We start from the raw sequence: 21,389 nt of genomic DNA, 5'->3' as shown, positions 1-21,389 counted from the left end.
CATGGACCATCATTACTAAACAATATTTTAATGAAATGTTACAAGGAATATGTGATTTTTCCAAATTACAACCATCATATATTTAAGCAGAAAGTTTTAACGGAGGCGACATTTCTATTGAAGGATTTTTATGTGTCCCTATAACCTTCAGGGGTAGGTTGGCTCACATCAAACTATACATTGCTATCAAAGGTATAAATGTTTTAGGGTGGCAAGATCAATGGGAGCTTGGCATCAAGTTGAATCCACGTGCTAAAGATCCTATTGAGCTTTGTAGCGACCAAGAAATGGTCAACACCATTAGTGATGGGAGAGAGGATGTCACTTCATTGTGGAGCAGTAAATTTAATAAAGTATTTTGTGATCAACTGGGGAAATTGAAAGGGTTTGCACACAAAATAGTACTAAAAGATGGAGCCATTCCAGTTAAGCAGAAATTAAGAGGCGTACCTCTAAATATCAGGTCTGAGTTAAAAGATATGTTGGATGAACTATTAAAAGATAACATCATTGAACCTATAGAGTCCTCAGAATGGGTTTCACCCATAGTTCTCGTACGTAAACAAGATCAAAAGTTGAGAGTCTGTATTGATTTGAGAGCTCTCAATTCTAATATTATTATAGACTGCCATCCGCTCCCAAATATCAATGAACTTGTTTCCCTGTTTGATGGTGCGCAGATTTTTTCTACTTTAGATCTTAGGTCAGCGTACCACCAAATAGAGCTGACGGAAGATTCCAGAAAATTCACTGCCTTTATTACACCCCTTGGTCTATTTCAATACAGAAGAATGCCATTCGGTTTAGCTTCAGCTGCTTCTGTTTTCCAACGTGTAATGTTTCAAATATTCAGAGATCTTGATGCTTTTGTTAAGTGCTTTCAAGATGATATTTTGATCTTTTCTAAAAATACTGATGAACACTCTGCACATCTTAATGAGGTTTGCTCCAGATTACAAAGGCATGGTCTCACACTTAAAGCACATAAATGCAATCTATTTAAAAAATCTATTGAGTATCTGGGACATACGCTTTCAGGAAAAGGTTTGATTCCTAAAAAATCCAATGTTGAGGCCATTCTCAATGCCCCAGCTCCTAGTACTAACGAACAACTTTTATCCTTTTCAGGAATGTGCGAATACTACAGCAAGTTTGTTGCTAACTTTGCCACTAAAATGGAGCCTTTAAGAAAATTGTTAAGGCAAAAGAATGAGTTTGTTTGGGACTCAGAACAAGAAAAGGCTTTTAGTGAGATAAAAAAAGATATTGTAAATCACCAACTTTGGGACCTTTTAGGATGGGCAAACAATGTATTATCACCACAGATGCGAGTTTATATGGTTTAGGGTGTGTTTTGTCTCAAACTGATGGTGTGTCAGAGTGGAATGTTGCTTTCTCATCCAGGACCTTGAATGAAACGGAACGCAGATATGCAGTTATCGAGCGAGAGCTACTGTCATGTGTGTGGGCAATTGAACACAATAGGATTTATATTTGGGGAAGCAAGTTCATATTAAGAACTGACCACAAGCCCCTTATTCATATTCTTTCAGTAGGTGGAGGATGGAACTCTACAGCGAGAATTGCACGGTTAACATCAAGACTACAGGAGTATAGTTTCACAGTTGAATACATACCAGGAAAGAAAAATGTCACAGCTGATTGCCTATCACGTCTTCCATGTCTTAGTGTGGTTGAAGGTATATCTGGGTGTAAAGATATGGAATTTGTGTCTAATTTACAAGATTTTATTGGTACACAGTATCAAGAAATTACTGAACAATTTTGGTTCAAATGTCAGGAGAAAGATAATAGACTGAATACTTTAAGGAAATATTTGTTGGAAGGTTGGCCCAATAAAGCTAATGTCAGAGAAGATATCATGCCATTCTTTAATGTTGCTGAAGAATTGTTTTGTGAAGGAAATTTAGTTTTTAAAGGTGACAAGTGTATTCCACCTATTGGAGTTCAGGATCTTATACTCAAGTTAGCACATAAGTCCCATCCGGGAATTTCTGCAATGAAGCGCCTTATTAGATTGAACTTTTGGTGGCCAGGTTTAGATAGATTCGTGGATCGTGTGGTTAGAGAATGCAGTGAGTGTTGTGACAAAGATAAAATGTTGAAGACCTTTGTTCCTCCTCTTAAATCTGTAGCGTGGCCTGAATTTCCATGGAAAAAAATTGCCTTTGATATCTCTGGTCCTTTCAACATTTTACCTGAGTCCTCTCGTTTTGCTCTGGTAATTATAGATTACCATTCCAAATGGCCAGAAGTGAAATTTGTATCTAAGATTACTTCTGAGGTCATTATTAAATTTTTTCAGGAAGTATTTTCCAGAGAGGGTTGTCCTTCTGTTTTAGTATCAGACAACGGAGTTCAATTAGTCTCGTCAGAGATGCAATCATTTTTACAGTCCTGTAATATCAAACATGTCAGAACTTCTCTTTATGAACCACACGAAAATGGGCAAGTTGAGCGTTTTAATCGAGTGTTGAAAAACTTTGTTGTAGATTCCATCAAGGAAAAAGGTAACTGGTTGAATGCCCTTAGAGAGAAACTTTGGAACTACCGAATAACTCCTCACACTACCACTGAAGTGAGTCCCTTCAAACTATTAAAGGGCAGGGATCCAGCATCTGTCATTTGTCCTTGGTGGTTCAAAGAGAAATGTAAGGGTTTGGGTGAAGAAACTGTAGATGTCAAGAGTCTAGCAGACAGGGTTTCTTGTAAACAAAAGAAATCAGCTGAATGGTATAACAAAAGGTGGAAAGTAAAAGAACATGGCTTAGCTGTAGGAGATTGGGTCAAAATTTTGAAACCTTCTTTTGTCAATAAGGGAATGAGCAAGTATGGCAGACCTATCCAGATCAAAAATGTTTTTAATAACTCTGTTATCACACAAGATGGAAAAGTCTGGAATGTAAGCAAAGTTGCAAAATGCCCTGTCCAAATTAATGTAAATACCCATAATGTGAATACTCATCCTAGTTCTCATAATTGTTATGGTTCCGTACCAAAATTGTGTTCTAAACTTCCTCCTGACTCTATTGCCTCTAGGATTAAGGAGAATTCCCGCACCCGTAAGACACCTATATCTCTACGAGACTATATATAAATTATTACCTTAACTATTTCACGATTTTGCATATATGTCTCATTGTTTTATGAAATTGTACATAAGTTTCAATTCTAGTTTTTTTAGGGAGGAGATGTGTTACATCCTGCATAGTTTCTCTGTCCTTTATTACTTCCCCTTTAAGTGCATGAGCCTTTCTGTACAGTGTTCTGGTTCTCAGAACTTTCCTAATGATGCATTCTGCATCTCAATGTCAGTTGTTATTGGACTTGTAGCTGACTACATGATGCTGTGCTGATGAATAAACCTACTTGCAAATGTACCTGTTTCCTGGATTATTACAATTTGGTATTAATTTTTTTAGTAATTTTATGTTCATTTTAGTTATTTATTTATATTTATGTATTTTTATTGTATATTTTCCCTCATTTTTTCAACAGTGAAAAACTTATAGAAACAATTGTTATGATCATAATTACACATTGTGATAAATAAAATGAATAACATGGACCCAAAAGCATATAGCCAAATTACGTAAACTATGCAGCGTCCTATAAACATGTTAATCATAAATGAGTAGTTAAAGATAAGGCAGTGTGTCCGTAGAGAATGCATTTTTTTTTGTTGCTACTAATAACCTTGGCATAATTTGACAAATCTTCAAGAAACCTTCCCACAAAGTGTTCTTTTTTGCCTAATTTGTGCACGGAAAGTATCGGGGTGAACCGTCAGGAGGGATATAGAAGGGAAGAGTCTGGAAAGGGCTATTTGGGAGATTATAGTAGTAAAATTTGGTTTGGGATGAGTCGAAGAGTGGAGGTTGAGAGCATAGTGAAAGAGGTATAGGCTGAGACATAAAATAGCGAATTAGAGAGAGTTGATCATTTTTGTATCTACAGTGTGTGTAAAGCAATAAATATATAGATACATAACTATGTAATAAAGGTATACATACATATGGAAAATAATAAAGAGATATGCAATTGTATTGTATAACATCACATATGTACAAGCATGGATACATATTCAGAAACTCAGGCTTTCAAGTGTTGATGTACATAAAACTAATTTATTTATGTATTTGGTATTAATTCTTTTGTAATTTTATGTTATTTTTAGTTATTTATTTATATTTATGTATTTCTATTGTATATTTTCCCACATTTTTTCAACAGTGAAACACTTATAGAAACAATTGTTATGATCATAATTACACATTGTGATAAATAAAATAAATAACATGGACCCAAAAGCATATAGTCAAATTACGGAAACTATGCAGCGACCTATAAACATGTTAATCATAAATGAGTAGTTACAGATAGGGCAGTGAGTCCATAGAGAATGCATTTTGTTTGGTTGCTACTAATAACCTTGGCATCATTTGACAAATCTTCAAGAAACCTTCCCAAAAAGTGTTCTTTTTTGCCTAATTTGTGCATGGAAAGGATCGGGGTAAACCGTCAGGAGGGATATAGAAGGGAAGAGTCTGGAAAGGGTTATTTGGGAGATCATAGTAGTAAAATTTGGTTTGGGTTGAGTCGAAGAGTGGAGGTTGAGGGCATAGTGAAAGAGGTATAGGCTGAGACATAAAATAGTGAAGTGGAGAGAGTTGATCATTTTTGTATCTACAGTGTGTGTAAAGCAATAAATATATAGATACATAACTATGTAAAAAAGGTATACATACATATGGAAAATAATAAAGAGATATACAATTGTATTGTATAACATCACATATGCACAAACATGGACCCAAAAGCATATAGTCAAATTACGTAAACTATGCAGCGACCTATAAACATGTTAAGCATAAATGAGTAGTTACAGATAGGGCAGTGTGTCCGTAGAGAATGCATTTTTTTTGGTTGCTACTAATAACCTTGGCATCATTTGACAAATCTTCAAGAAACCTTCCCAAAAAGTGTTCTTTTTTGCCTAATTTGTGCATGGAAAGTATCGTGGTGAACCGTCAAGCGGAAGCCAAGAAAACAAGCATTTTCAATACATTAGTCCGCACATTTGGAGTTAGAGTGATTTGCATTGTAAATGACAATGTCATTTACCTATGTGTTTTGGTTTGGAGTGCTGTGGGTGTATGTCGTGTGGAGTGGAATTATGTGCTTGTGTTGGAATTGTTAGTTGTAGAATTGTGTGGTGTGAAGTGTATTTGTGTAGCGGAATTATGTAACATGGAGAATAGATAAGGGTGAGAGCTGCATGGAATAGATAGAAAGGAAGATAGAGATGGATATGTAGTTTGTGCATGAAGTGGTGAATGATCTCCGGACAGAGGAGCAGAAAGTGTGTGAGAAAGAGCGAAAGAAGGGGACCGCAGGCTACAGACTTATAAAGAGGGAGCCCCTGTGTACGCAGAAGACACGCTAAGAAGAGGAGGATAGGATGTATTTGAGGTTTGGATACTTTGAAAAGGTACGGGAAAGAAACTGTGCTTGAAGACCTGAAGTCAACCATATGAGAGAGTTTTATTGATTGTTGTGGAATTGTGTTGTGTGGAGTGGATATATGTAGTGAAATTATGGGGCATGGTGTGTAGTGGAATTATGTGGAAGTAATTATGTAGTTTAGAGTGTAGCAAGTTTCAAGGAAATAAAGATAAGTTGCACAATATTTTGGAACACTGTACCCTTCATCGTTGAAAAAACGAAAAACTTAAAAAAATAGGATTTTTCGTCCTACTCAGTTATGGCGGATATTTTAACCCACTCCAGACGTCTATTGGAGTATTTTACGGGATAAAGGGGTCCCTGTGAAAAGCATGACTGAGTTACTCTAGTATCTAGCGTTAAATTAGTGCCTTACCAAACATTGGGCGCCATGTAGTGTAGTTCCTATATTCCCAATAGGCTCTGCGCATTGGAATAATATATCCTATAGATGTGACATAGGACTTATGTCTACTAGGTCTCTATCGAATATATTAGACTTAATTGAGAGTGCCAGCTAGCTCAGAGGTCACTAGAAACTTTCTCGAATTCACAAGAAGGGATTTAGTTTCTGACAACTGCATAAACATGACAACTTTGTTTCCCCCAAGATAAAACTGATCTTCAGAGTCGTGGAAACAATAGATAGATATTTTACTCAGTCATTTGTGCATGCTTCGTTTCATCAGAGTTTGCAGAGAAATAGAGAGACGGGTATTTTCTATAAAAGTGTTTATTGAGCAGTCTTCTTTCTCATGCAGAAGAAATGTACGGCTACAATCGTAATACTGGTTGCAAAGTATAATTCGTACAGTAAGAATAGTAGAATAAAGTAATACTCTAAGAGCATTGTATGGTACCTAGGCCATAGAGGAATACATACATAAATAACAAAGGCTAAAAAGTACTCAACTGGTGCTTCTAAAATACGCCTACCCTGATGTACCTAACCTATGTCTAGTACGAGGGAAGAACTAGGTGAGGTGTAGCATAAATTTAGTATTCTTTGCCAAGAATCTATCCAAGATTTCTCTTAGGGTCTAATCAACTCCGTACCTTGGTTTAGAATGAAGACGGTCAATCTCAGGACTCGATTTCCCAACAACCCACAAGGGTAGCTTGGAAACACTGGAGCTGGATTTCTCGGCAAGAGAAAAGACAGCGTCTCTCTCAGTGCGTTCGCTGGAGGGTCGGCTTCCTTCGGCACTTACTGTAGCAGGATGCGTCGGGCAAGTAGATAGTCGAACTGCTCCAAACCCCCGTGTGTTTGCTATGGCAAGTGTGGGCATATTTATACCTTGAAGGTGCCAAGTTTGACGTAAAGTTGGATATAATTACGTCATCAAAGAGTCACAGTTCTTTGAAAACTCTATGATTTCTTAGATAAATCAATATGCAAGCAAAGGAAAGTCCCTAGCTGCTGAAGCCGAGTTTTCCAAGAAATCGTTGTGGATTTTCAGAAATAGTGGAAGTAGCCCTGTCGTATTTGAACTGCATGAGCTATGTCTAAATATGGTTATGATTTCTATGCCTATATAAGGATATGGTGATTTATACCTATTTAAGGGCATGAATCGGGAAAATTACACTCGGGTCCTAAAATGCTATACAACAGTATGTGGTATGTTGGATAAAAGTGTTGTTGAGTAGCATTATGTGAGTTGTTGCCGAATTATGTGGTGTGAAATGGAATTATGTAGAGTGGAATTGTGTGGAGTGGAACTGTGTGGTGTTTAGGCAAATTATGCTGATTGGAATTATGTGGCATGATGTGGAGTGTATTTATGTGGATTGTTGCTATGTGGCAGTTGCCAGTGTCCTAGAGTGGAGTGCGCAAAGTAGAGTGTCATTGACAGAATCTTGTGGCGTAGATTGTCATAGAGAGGAGTCGGGTGAGGGGGAATAGAGTGCCATAGAGAGGAGTAGAGTTCAGTGGCAGAGTGTGGTGGAGTGCAGTGTCAGAGTGAAGTGCCATAGAGTGGTGTGGCATGGAATAAGGTGGAGTTGGTTGGAGTTGATTGAGGTGGTGGGTGGATTGAAGGCAGACTAAGGGGCTCATTACGAAGGCGGACAGACTGAAGACTGTCCGCCATCGTCCCAGTGACGGGGACCGCTCGTCTATAAGGGGGCAGTCCCACATATCCAATCGCAATGCGTCCACCACCGCGGCGGTCCCAAAAGGCATTTTTTACATTGCAGTGGGTGCTGCTAGCTGTAGCACCCACCAAAATATAAAAAGGGCAGATTTTGTTTTTCCCTGCTCTATGTCGGAGGCAAAACGCAGTGCTTGCCACATGGTACAGGGAAATGTAGGGGGACACCATAGGTGCCCCCCATGTGCAGTAACAAACTGACCTTGCAGGGGGGACCACACAATGGGCCCCCAAATCAATCCCCGCCAGCCTTTCCATGGCGGGGGAACCGCCATGGAAAAGCTGGTGGGATCCAGCATCCTGATCTGATGGGTGGTGCCTGCTAGCCACTGCCACCATTCTGAGGATGCGGGGCGGTCCGACAGGCAATCGTAACAATTGTCTCTGTCGGATCCGTGGGGAACGGGCTTTCCTCCTGCCAGCACACTGCCAGCACACCGCCAGCCATCACAATGTGGCAGGCGGTAATTGGCCTTACGATGCCACGATTACCACCGACAGCCTGTCAGTGGCGGGTTCACTGCCATCGTAATCAGGCCCCAAGTTCAGGTTACATATTTAGGATGCATTTTAAAAAATACTCTTACTGTTCTATTTAAACTATAACAGAACTTGTAGTAATGTTCCACTAAAACAATGGTAACAATGCTTAGTTGTTTTAAACGCCTCTCTTTATAGAATCACATTGCCTCCTGAGAAGAGCTGCAAATGCCCCACTGAAAGTACAGTGATCCGATTAAGCCCATTAAATGCACGATAGCCATGCTGACAAGTGCTCTTCCAGACACATTTACAACATAACACTGTGAACAAGTGTCCCATTATCCCAAGTAAAATATGACTGCCAGAGCAGACCTCTGTTCCCTGGTGTGCCCCTTCCCGGGACAGCTCCATCGCCCTCCGCCATTAAAATCGAGGAAGCGAAGAGCACTGTACAGGGCTGGTGAGCAGGAGGCCACTTCAGGGGTGAGGAGACATGTTCAGCTGCGGTAGGGGAGGGTGAGGGTGTTGGGTTCTATGGGTTCTATGTATTTAATATATATCTGCATCTTTAATTGTGGGTTTATCTTTGAACGAGAGCGCATGCCACTCTTACCTGTGTTCCATCTAGAATGGTGGGTTGTGGAATGGTCAGAACAGCAGTTGTACTGTATTGATGCTCTGGCCGGTCGTTTATGCTGAACTCTCTCTTCACAAATAAAGAGATTGAACTCACCTTCCTGGAATCCTCTTCCTTTCATTGGCGACAACCGGATTCGGACCCTGGACCGGTGGAGAGCATCTGGTGTTTCCCCTGTGGCACAAACTTCATAGTGTTTGGTTCAGTTTGCCTTTCATCGATCCTGTTTGCTGTTTCCCTGCGGAATGAAAATCATCTGGGCTTTCAAACAATTGTGAGTTTTTCAGCCCCCTTCGTCTCTTGTGCGGACTTAATACAAGCACCTTTGACATCATCCGTGAGTGCCTGTTGGTTTCACTTGCACGTGTCATTGCACGTGTGCTATTCTTGACTCGCACCACTCTTCTGCACGCGCAAACGCACGATCTTAGCAATGCCGTTACCTAGGAGCAGCGTCTCCTTCCGACGGACTTCGCTAAGCAACGGATCTTCACGCTACATCGAGCTGCCATTTTCGTTTCCTTGGCAACGTGTAATGGAAACACGTTATTCAAAAAAGTTGCGGCTGAAATTTTAGACTGGCCCTTGGCAAACAGCACCTCGGATATCTATTCTTAGAACTGTGTATCAGCCTCGATTCTCTGTGTCTCCAGTGCATCATCGGTATTCACGCTGATACACACAGCTGTAATTCACAAGTCTTCAAGTCTCCAGTTCGTCATCATGTGTTCACGCTGATGCACACAGCGGTAACTTACAACTCCTCAAGTATTTGGTCACAACGTGTGCATATTAATCTCTGATATGCACAACTTTTAACTAGTTTTACTTTTAGCACAGTTATTTGTCAACGTTGTGTGTCACGGTGTATTACTTATATTGTAGATTTGCATTGTCTTTATCTAACCACATTAGTTTCCCTTACAGTGAAATGTGTTTAATTGTGTGCGATATATTAACTTTTAACTGTTCCTGCACATACATATTATATACCATCATGCAGCAAGCTGTACTTCCACCTCCTCCTTTTCTATCCACTCCTGGAAACCCTACTTTAGAATGGGAGTTATGGTTAGAAGGTTTCGAGGCTTATCTAGAAGCCATTGAAGCCGAAGTTTTTACTAAAAAAAAAAAGTTTGCGCTACTGCGACATTCTTTGGGTACAGAAGGGAGAAAGGTTTTAAAACACTTACCTCCTGTGGAAATTATGGGCGAAGGTGATGCTAGTGATTCAGTTGATCAATATGCACCTGCTATAAAAATGTTAGAAGCCAGGTTTAAAAAGAAGCGTAATGTTATTATGGAAAGACACAAGTTTTATATGAGGGAACAATTGCCTAATGAGACGGTGGAGGTTTTTGTAAGTGATCTATGAGCTTTAGCTTCTACTTGCGATTATAAAACCTTTCACGATGAAATGTTGAGGGATCAATTGGTAGAAAAACTAACAGTAAAAAGATTTTTAAAAAATTACTAACCATCCCTGATTTAACCTTAGATAAGGCCTTACATAGCTAAGAACATTGAAGCAACCGCGTTGTACATGGACCAAATGATATTGGACACCAAAGTACATGCATTAGTTGTTGATAAAGTTGTTTCCAAGAAAGAAACGAAGTATGACAAACGCAAACCATTGGAATGTTATAAGTATGGTAGTAGAAATCATTTAGGCAATGCTCCTTTTTGGCCTGCTATTGACAAAGTTTGTACCAAATGCAAAAACAAAGGTCATTTTTCAAAAGTGTGTAAGTCCAGACCTTATGTTTCCAATTTTAAATCTAACACAAAAAAGATTCTTTCTATTGAAACTAAGTCCGAAGCAGATCCTAATTCTGATAGTGAGGAGGGAAATGAAATCATGATGTTATTTTGTAAGGACGAGCTAGGAGTCGGTGATTCCCAAAGTAACATGACCCCTCCTAATTTGTAGGAAAATATGGTCCAAGTTATGGAACTCCACTCTTCCACTATAAAACGTCCATACTGTCAAGTAGAGATCAATGGTACGAACATCTCTATGATGGCTGATTCAGGTTCCTTTTCACATTAATAGGGTCTGAAGAATGGGGCAAACTAACACAGGTTCCCTTGAGGAAGTCCTTGATCAAACCGGTAGCCTATGGTGGCAAACCCATTCAAGTTTTAGGCGAATTTGATTGTATCCTAGCATTTAAAGGGTGTTCTACTCCAGCCACTGTTTACGTGGCTGAAGATAAATCTTCTCTTTTGGGTTGGCTAGAACAAAAGAAATTGGGAATCATTTTAGACCCTAACAGTCCGGATCAGGTTTTGCTCAGAGATCATCTAACGGTTTCTACTGTTGGTGATAGTGCCAACGATTAGAAGACTTCTTTTCCTGCTGTGTTCAGAGAAACTCTTGGTTGCATTAAGGGTTTTTCTCATCAAATTGTTCTTAAGCATGGTGCACAACCTGTAGTGCACAAATCTAGGCGAGTTCCATTGGCCATGAGGAAGGAATTATCCCAAGAACTGGACTCGCTTTGCAAACAAGGTATCATTGAGCCTATTGAGCGCTCACAATGGCTTTCTACGGTGGTTTTAGCAAGGAAACCCAATGGGGCTCTCAGGATGCGTTGTGATCTGAGAGATTTGAATGACAAAATATGGATAGACAGGCATCCCCTGCCTAATATTACTGAAATGTTGAGTTCCCTCAAAGATGCTAAAATATTTAAAATCTTGGACGTCTTCAGCCTGGATGTATGACGTTACAACGCATGTTTTTACCACGCATGCTGTTACAACGCGGTTTTTACATCGCATACCATTACAACGCATAGTGCTTCTGGGTGCTGGATAGTGAATAGTTTAATTTACTATTCCAACTCCAGTCCCCGTGGACAGTAGGGAAGGTTATTGGATAGTAAATTAACCTATTCCCTATCCTATAGCGCCCCCCAGAGCAATGCGTTGTAATAGTTTGCGTTGTAATGGTTGCGTTGTAACGGTAGTGCGTTGTAAAAGTTTCATTGTAAGTGATGTTTCCCCTTCAGCCTATCATCAGATTACTCTAAAGAAGGAGTGTCATCATCTCACATCTTTTGTTACTCCGTCTGGTGCATATAGGTTTAGAAGAATGGCCTTCGGTTTAGCGTCAGCCTCTGCCATTTTTCAATGGGTAATGGAATCCATGTTTTCGAGTGTGCCAAATGTTAAATGCTTCCAAGACGACATATTAGTCTATGGTAAAGACACGGAACCTCATGACAAAACTTTAGCTATTGTATTATCTATTTTGTCTGAGCGTGGTGCAACTTTAAAGGCTGAAAAATGCTAATTTGCTGATGAAAATGTGAATTATTTGGGGTACAAGTTATCAGCTAAAGGAGTGGAACCCAAAGAAGTTTTGGTGTTAGCCATAAAATCCTTTCCCAATCAACATTTTCTTTGGTCTTATGATGTAGAAAAGGAATTCCAATCCATAAAATTAGATCTATGTATAGCTATTCCTTTACAACCATTTGACACACATGATAAATCCATTGTAGTTACTGATGCCAGTCAGTATGGTTTAGGTGCTGTTCTGTTACAGCTCAGAGAGGGAAAGGAAGAGGTTGTGTCTTTTGCTTCTCGTACCTTAAGAGGGGCGGTATCCACATATTCAGTTGTGGAGTGCAAAGCTCTAGCATGTTGGTGGGGTGTGGATCCCTTCAGACAATATTTATGGGGTTCTGACTTCTGAGTTTACGATACGTATCGATTACAAACCATTGATTAATCGGTTTACGACAAAGGGTGCAGGCAATGCTACTCCTCGCATATCCGAGCGGTATTATAGGTTCATGGAGTTTCATTTCCACCTAGAATATATTTCTGGTGTTAAGAATATTTTTGCCGATTGTTTATCCAGACTTCTTTTGGTGAATGTGCAACTGGTGAACAAGGCGAGGAAGATGGTAGTGTTTGTTGCTGCATTAATGGATTCTAATTTTGCTTGCATCTCTGAGGATGAGTGGAAACATGATGTTCAACAAGATGTATCATTACAAGAGGTAATTTCTATTCTAGGTAAAGGTGAATTATCGAACCATGATAGTGTGGTCTCTTTCAAGCATGTTTTCACTGAATTGAACGTACAAGCAGGTATACTTAGGAGAGTTGATTTGTTGGTCGTGTCATTGACTCTTCAAAGTAAGATCTTAATCTTAACCCATGAAGGTCATATTGGCATGAGGGCCATGAAGAGAAGACTTAGAGAAGTATTCTGGTGGCCTGGTATGGACCGTTCAGTTGACTACTTTGTAAGGGATTGCATTTCATGTGCCACAAGTGACAAGTCTCAAGTTACTTTTCCGAGTCCAGTGGAAGCCATTCCCGTTCCCGACAAACCGTGGGGCAAGTTAGCTTTGGATGTCGTTGGGCCCATGTTCGTGTTAGATGAAAGGAGAAGGTATGGTTCGGTGTTGGTGGACTATGGCTCTAGATGGCCTGAAGTAAAGTTTGTGAAATCGGCGACCACGGAGGAAGTTGTTAAGTTTCTTCAATCTTTATTTTTAAAGGAAGGTTCCCCAGTCGAACTGGTTACCGATAATGGAGTACAATTTATGTACAAAGAATTTCAAGAGTTTTTGTCACATTGGGGAGTCAAACACATCACCACTTCCTTATGTCATCCCCGCAGCAATGATCTGGTGGAACACTGCAATAGGATGATCAAGGACAACATTCAGTTGTCTGTGGTCAATGGGTTAGACTGGAGGAAAGAGCTGCTAATTTACTATGGGCTTTGAGACAACACCCAATGCTGTGATTAAAGTTTCTCCCTTTACTTTATTGAAGGGTAGAACTGCATCTTCCAAGTTGGTTAGACCGTGGATGTATGATCTTAGTATTCCCAAGGTAGATCTTGATCAGGTAAAGGCTGAACGTCTTAAGGCCCAAAACATGTATGTCACGAATGAACCAATTAAAGGGAGGAAACAGTTTGCTTTTAAAGTAGGTGATTGGGTTAAGGTGAGACTGCCTGGTTTTACAGCTCAGGGATATTCCAAGTTTTCAAATTATTTGCAAATCACATGCATTAGAAATAGATCAGTTAGACTGAGCAATGGTAAATGGTGGAATATGGAGAGATTTTCCAAACAAAGTTTACCTGGTAACCTCAATGCAGAAGCATTCTCCAAAAATGCTTCTGAGGATATGCATTGTGAACTTGGTTCCAGAAGCTCTGCAAGGGAATGTAAACCTCCCATTTGGTTTAAGGATTATGTTGAATCATGATTTGTAACAGTTATTCCTTCACATGCATTGTTGCTTTAATTAATTTTATTTTTTTGTTTTGCCTAAGGGGGAATGATGTGTTGGGTTTTATGTATTTCATATATATCTGTATCTTTAATTGTGGGTTTATCTTTGCATTTGAGCGCCTGCCACTCTTACCTGTGTTCCATCTAGAATGGTGGGTTGTGGAATGGTCAGAACAGCAGTTGTACTGTGCTGATGCTCTGGCCAGTCGTTTATGCTGAACTCTCTCTTCACAAATAAAGAGATTGAACTCACCTTCCTGGAATCCTCTTCCTTTCAGAAGGGCATAGTGTTTTTCACTAAACTTTATTGCTGTTTCCTTTTTATTTACTCTCTGTTGCAGGTTTTCATTATTTACCGAAGCTCAGGCCACCGCGCTTCATGTTTTCCATAAATCACCTCATCTCCCCAGGGCATCCCCCACCATCTCCCACAAGTTGCTGCTGCTCCGACAGAAGAAATCAAATTGTATGTGCCCCAGTTGCATCCTGAATCACATTCAGAAAATACAATGTGAAAGGTTGTTTTAAATTGGTCCCTTTTGGAAGTACTGCTGCAGAAGGAAAGAGGTAGACGCCATTACAAAATGCATACTTGCAGACCCTGTTTCAATGTCATCCACCGCTAGGCACAAAGGGCCTCCCTTTTGCAGTCTGCATTTTAGCATTACAGATGGGCCAGACGGAAGGGAATGTGTCTGAGTGGTCTAAGCCACAGGGTTAACGCTCCAGTCTCTCCAGGGGCATGGGTTCGAACCCCACTGCTACCAATGATTTTTTTTTTTTTTTTAGAGTAATGTCCGTTTCGTATTTCCTTCAGGTACATGTCTGCAAGACATTTTTATTTTGAAACTATTAGGATTGGGTCTCTTTTCATCAGTAAGCGACATTGCTATTATTGTTAACAGTAACAATTGCATGACGAAATCTGGTTTTGACGCGCAGATTTAAAGACATTTGACTAACAGGATGCTCTATTACCACTTTGGATCTGATGATATTTTGCAATCTTTCCACTTCATGCAATAAGGAAAGTCATGAATCTGGCGTTGCGTTTTTTTTTATCCAGCCAGAGGCAAGGTTTAAGTATGAAGTACACAAGAGATCCGATGTGTTTGTAATGATGTAAACGCGACTGCCAGTGACTGACAAATAAGTTATGCTTTCCTAACAGCCCATTAGAAAATTATACTGGGAGACCTCATAACATTAATTACATTCATTATGCTCTCAGATAAAACTGGGATACACTACAGGTGTTACTTTTGAAGCTGTAGGTTACCACAAGCTCATCTGAAGTGAGCCTTGCACCTCAGTGTTAATCGGGATTACTTCCATGTTTTAATTCTTCAAAGAACACAGTAAAATCCCTATGGCACCGCTGTAGAGTTGTGTACTCCATGCATTCCATGTTAAGTTCTGCGGTGATTAAAATACTTATCATTTAATTAAAATGCAAGCATTGGACTGGACATTACATATTGTATGACTGTTGGTGTTTTGAATATCTATCCCCCACACTACTTCTAAGTCGCCTTGGCTGCTGGCCCTTACTGATTTGAGACACAAGCGTGGAAAGGATATAGTTAGCCCAGTTTGCAGAGTCAGAGTACAACAGGCCCCAGGATATCACTAGCAAACAACCTTAGCCACCACATTTGGGGCCCAGTACATGCTGTCTGCCCTCTTTCCCTCCCCCAGACCGAACATTGTCTGTCAAGCTTTATCAGTTCGGTAGATCCCAGTTACAACTATCAACATTAAAACAATAAGTTCAGCATGTTTACAAAATTAAATTACCTGTACATAAGGATGGCAGATGAAAGGGTGGTGGGAGTAGACCTTGACACACTGTCCCTTGATCAGTTGTGGTTTCTATCTTTAGAGAGAGTGTGGAGGGCTCCCAGGTACAAGGATAGGAGAGCTTTGTGATTTACATTAAAGTGTGAGATACATTAAAGATGAGGCAGGTAAACAGGGTATAGGTAAAATAATGTGATGGGCACTGGGAATACTACCATGGTAGGTATACAGGGAGGCAGGGCTAGGGATTCAGGCTACCGTAGTCAGTTAGAAGCAGTTTTTCTCAGACACATATTGAGTGTGATCCCGAATTTAAGTGGTTTCCCCATGATAAACTCCACTATTGGTTTCTAAGGTACCACTGTCACTGACACAAGGAGTCATTCCTTTGGATGGGTTAATCCTGATGGAGCGAGGGTGAAAACAAATAATTTTGTATACCCAGAGTTTTTAAATTTTTGTATAAACAGAGTCCTTAAACTTGCCGTTGACCCTTCAAAGGCTGAAGCAGAGGCTGAATAAGATGAAAAGGCTAGAAAGTTTGATAGGGAGAAGGTAGATTAGCCAACCAGGAACAGAATGAAAGGAGGCGGGGACTAGAGGACTGGGATAGAGAGAAAAAGAATAGAGAATAGGTGAGAAAGAAGCAAATAGAGCAAGAAGAAAAGGTAAGAAAATGAGAATTGCAGGGAGAAAGTATAAAGCATTAGCGAAGGAAGGACTTGGTATACAGAGAAAGCTACTTTTGGGAAAGGTGAAACTAGCTCCAAGTCTGCAAGGTACCTGAAGGTGCTAACGGGACTTGGGCTCTTTTATGTGGAAGACATGAATATTTTGGAATGGCTTGAAGGCTTCAAATGATAGCTTTGAGTAATGGAACTATGGAGCTGCATTGATAAGCCATTTGTTTTTGGAAGGAACTGTTGTCATTGGGAGACTGTCTAGACCTGAGCAAATGAACCATGAGCAAATAACGGAAGCTCTAATTACATGGTTTGTCGGAAATAAGTTCAAAACATTTGGCAATTCACAAACAGTAAGAGAGCGGTTCGCATTCCTTTCAAAACATGCCTCGCATAATTGGAATGAGTGGGTGTGAGGGATAGAAGTGTAGTATTTTCAGACCTTTAAATAATGCATAGAAACACAGAGACCCAATGAGGAGTGCTCTGTCCACATAGGCAATACCTATCAGATCTGACAGAGAAGCCAAAAGCAAAGCAGTGCTAATGCACAAATAGTTAGCTAATAGAGTAAACAAAAGTTTAAAGCAGCATGGTTCTAAGCCAACGAGGGGGAGAGGGGAATAATTATCCAAATACTAAGTTCCAAACCAGAGGTTAAGGCTCATAGCATTCCCTAGGGTACAGGTCTAGGCACAAGCAGGATGATAATTGGGCCCCAAATCAGAAGCATACGGATAAGGGCTAAAGGGAAGTTTCCTTCACTCTCAATGTGGTGACGTGCTTTAGATGCCCCATAGATGGGTTTTAAAAAAGATTATAAGGTGAAAGACCCAACATCAGTGAATCCACATTAAGCAGTGTGTTAACTGTTGGTGAGGGGAACCGAGATGGCCCCTAGGCACTCAACCAAGTCAAAACGAACATGTAGGAAAGGGGCCTAAATGCCCCAAAGCTATCCACCCAAATACCATGTGATTGTTTATTAAAGTAGATATCAATTGGAGGAAAGTTCATGACTTGAGGGTTAAGGGTTCAAGCAGGACTATGGCTGAGAAGTGGTATCTCAAGTCTGAGGGGATTCTCTCTGGTCCCAAAGGGGCATATCCGGTAGCCATTGGGGATGATACGGAAGACCAACGTCCCAGAATAGAGTTAGAAGTCAATGGCTTGATGGCCATGGTCAACATAGGATTAAGAGAGAAACAGTGTGATGTGAAAAGGTGTGTTTTGGGACGGGATTGTCCCTTTCCATGGTGAAGGATATGTACCCCTGCCCTGACTGAACCAAATGCAAGTGAACATGATATCTTGACTTTATGTTGTTGTTAGCACTAGCAAAATCCTGCACTTGTGCTCAGGGCCTAGGTCTGAAATTGAAACTGAGGCCCAGAGCATGGCTCCCATTTCATGAAAGGGTGCCAAAAGCACTCCCTTGTCTGAGCACAAGACTTCTGTCTGTCTTCTAGCAATGTACAGTCAATGATTGAATCACTGTAGTGTTTTTAGTGATCAATAACATAAGTATATTCCCATTCCTGAGGAGGAGGCTGCAACTCTAGGCACAGAAGTGTGGAGGGATGGAGAGAGGACTGCCTTTATAAATGCGATTTTAATTTTATTGAACGATTGATGATTAGTCCTTCCTGAGCACCATCATTTGTTTAATAGTGGAGGAGCATGGGGGTGAGTCAGCAGAGAAAGGTGCAAGCCAAAGAGATGTTTTTGAGAGAGCCTGGATCCTTCGTTTTCCTTTGAGTGGACCGCCCTGGAATGCTGATGAGAGCCAAGTGAAGAGCTTCACACTTATTGTGCTCATATTGTGGGTATGCTTAAAGCCAGCATCACCACTACCTGCTGTGAGGAGCAATCATTTTGCACAAAGGACCTGTCTGTGCTGCAAAGGACAAATGAACTATGAAAATAAAAAAGGTCAAACTTGTTTAAAATCTCGACAATTGGTCTGTATCTCCTGTCTGAAAATACCATATGATAATGTGTCCAAACCTACCCATTTGGTTACAGTTCATGTTGTTTCACTACCCGAGGAGAAAAGCCTCAGTTTTCCAGAGCTGGCTTCACCAATTGCCAGTCTACTAAGGGCAATAGGATATTGCTTGATATTTGCAGGCCTTGCTGCAAAATGCTTTGGGTCTGCTAGTGACCCTTGGAGCTGCCTGCCTGCTGACAGGGGAGAGGAGAGCCTTGTACCATAGGAACTGATGGCCTTGTAGGAGAAGCCAGCTTTGAGCCCGGTGTGAGGAGCATCCCAAAAATAGCAGAGGAACCATGGGCCACTGCCAAGAAGACCTGCGAGGTACTCAGGGTTTCCCATTCTCTGTGCCCGATGTTCCTCTCAAGTCTGACTGAGGAGAGTTTGTGTCTGCCTTGCTAGCCTCAACTGGAAAGTAGACACTGCCCAATTCAGAGAACAACACAAAGAACAATGCAATTGGTGTGTGCTGACTCTACCTGCTTTGCACTTCAGTGGTTACACCAGTGCCCCGCGACAAGGCCAGTGCTAGGTATGAGCAGTTTGGGCAGCTGCACAGTGTCTACCACTCAGCTCATCAACTTTGGCCATACGCCAGTGCATCACAACTTTCCACATGTATCCCTCCCCACATCGATCCTCTTGCGCCTCCTCTCCATCCTATTCAGCGCGAGGTTTGCAATTGGGCCCAGTGGAGAGGGCTCCCTACCCTGTGCCTAACAGGTATGGTGTAGCGCCGTGAGGCCTAGGGGAGGAGATCCCTTTCCTGAGCCTAATTGTGACGAGACACATTATACAGGGTTGTCATGCAATCAGGGAACCATTCCCAGCGCCTGTACAAAGGCACTACAAGACATCCATCATCTAGCATTTAGGTGGCCTGCCACTTTTAACCCTCTCAAATGATAACCAGTTCTCACTCTTTCAGCCATCTATGAGTTGTAAAAGAGGTGCTTGTAGGTGGCTGGAAAGAAGAGGCTGCATCATGGTAGAGGTTCTGCAGCACACAGTTTCAGGGGAACATTAAGCTAATGAGATTCAAGTAGCCTTTGATGTGGGAAAGAAAATGATACTGGGACCATTTCCTTGAAGTATGCCTGTAGTGGCTGTTTCTTCCATTATTTCCTTTTCAGAGAGTTGGCAAATTGTAAGATCACTGGACAGAGGCACAGGGAGAGTTGTATTTGCCTGGAATCAAACAGTTTGTTAAATTAGTAGCACCAAGACTGAAGCACACTGCTCTTAGCTGCAATGGCTATAGATGTTCCTCTGTATTGCATTTTGGTGACAATACCATGTGACTGGTCACTTCTCCCTGCACAAAGCTAATAGCCAGTCCATTTGTTTCACAGCAGGGTTGCCAGCTGCTTTTTCACTCTGAATCTAATTACTCACACTATTGTCAAACTTAAATCAGAGGAATAAGTTCAAAAAAGTGATTGTCTAAGAGCACATAATTTGTCCAAATGGGTGGCCAGGATTTAATATTGTTTCTCCTGAATTCACATTTCCAGCAAGCCTACTAGACTACAAATGGGGTGGTACTCATACTGACGGCACGCCAAGGGATGCACTTATGAGGGAAATATCCCTGTTGTTTTAGGCCTTGTCCAGTCATAGAATATAGTTCTTATTTCCAGCACATTTAGGTGAAGGGGTAAAGTTGAAATTAAATGTCAGATATCTCAGTCACATTGCTAAAACAAATCCACTAGATCAAGTCATGTGGCAATGAGTAGCTACTATGCAATATGAGTGGGAGAAACTAATGTTTACCGCTGCTGTTTCAAACCTTAAGACTACTTAATTCAATATACATATAGTTCTTTAACTAGTCTATCAAAAGTTGCCAAAGCGAGCAGTCATAGCCTACTCCATGAAGTGGTAAAGGGATTAGAACCCACATACAGTGTGAATAGCAATCACATTTGATAGACAAGTTATATCTCTGAAAATGGTTTAAGTTTGCGGAAGGGGATTTGGAATTAAACCCCAAAATGCATTGTGCGACTCATAGTCCCCCAAGTTCCCATACAAACATTATTTTATGTCACTGCACATGCAATTGTGTCTCAGCATGCACTTTGAGTTCCACATGCACAAAGTGTCCTGTAAAGTGATAATGGAAAATGTGCCTACCCAGACCTTACAGAGCTAAGCCATCGCTTCAAGGCCCAAGGACACATAGTTCCACCCCTGGATTCACAGAACTTAGCCATATTGGTGAGGTCTAGGGATAGAGAGCTCTCCTCCCATGGGCCTTGCAGCACTACGTCATGGCTGTGAGGACTAGGGCAGTGGGGCCCCATCTCAAGGTCCTCAAACCCCTAGATCAAGGTTTTGAGCCAGAAGGAAGGGGACCACCCTCTCTGGGGTCTCACTGCTAAAGACAGCAATACATCATGACTGGGGGACAGAAGGAAGTTGGGCTCCTTCCCCTGTGCCCACCAGTGCTAACCCCAAATGCAATGTATTGGGAAAGCATCCCCTCCACTCGGTTTTGCAGCTCTGGCTCATGGTGGTGAAGCCCAGGGGATGTGTCTCTCACCTTGGTTATTGAGCAAGGCTCACAACATCATTCATTTGAATTATGACGTGTACTTTCCAGGTGTACTGCAATACTGGGAACAACAATCCTATGCAGGTGAAAGAAGATATATCTTAAAACTGTTAATTGAATCTCCATCATGCTAATTTACAAAAGGAAATACACTCCGGAAGCCGTCTATGGGTATACTGATAATTATTATCAGAACTTTTAAAGACTGCAGAGGGCATTGTTACAGGTATCTTTCTTGCTGAAAAATCTTCTGTGCCACACACCTTACCTTGCACTGGGTATCT

At 41.0% G+C, this 21,389-nt stretch overlaps 1 protein-coding gene across 1 annotated transcript in view; it reads left to right on the top strand.

The window, feature by feature from the left end:
• LOC144766925 (serine protease inhibitor Kazal-type 1-like) overlaps positions 1-21,389 on the top strand; it is a 58,851-nt gene that overhangs the window by 18,011 nt on the left and 19,451 nt on the right. The window lies entirely within an intron of this gene.

This window comes from Lissotriton helveticus, chromosome 7 (assembly GCF_964261635.1).
Source record: "Lissotriton helveticus chromosome 7, aLisHel1.1, whole genome shotgun sequence".
NCBI lineage: Eukaryota > Metazoa > Chordata > Amphibia > Caudata > Salamandridae > Lissotriton > Lissotriton helveticus.
This window is presented reverse-complemented; position numbering and strand designations above follow the sequence as displayed.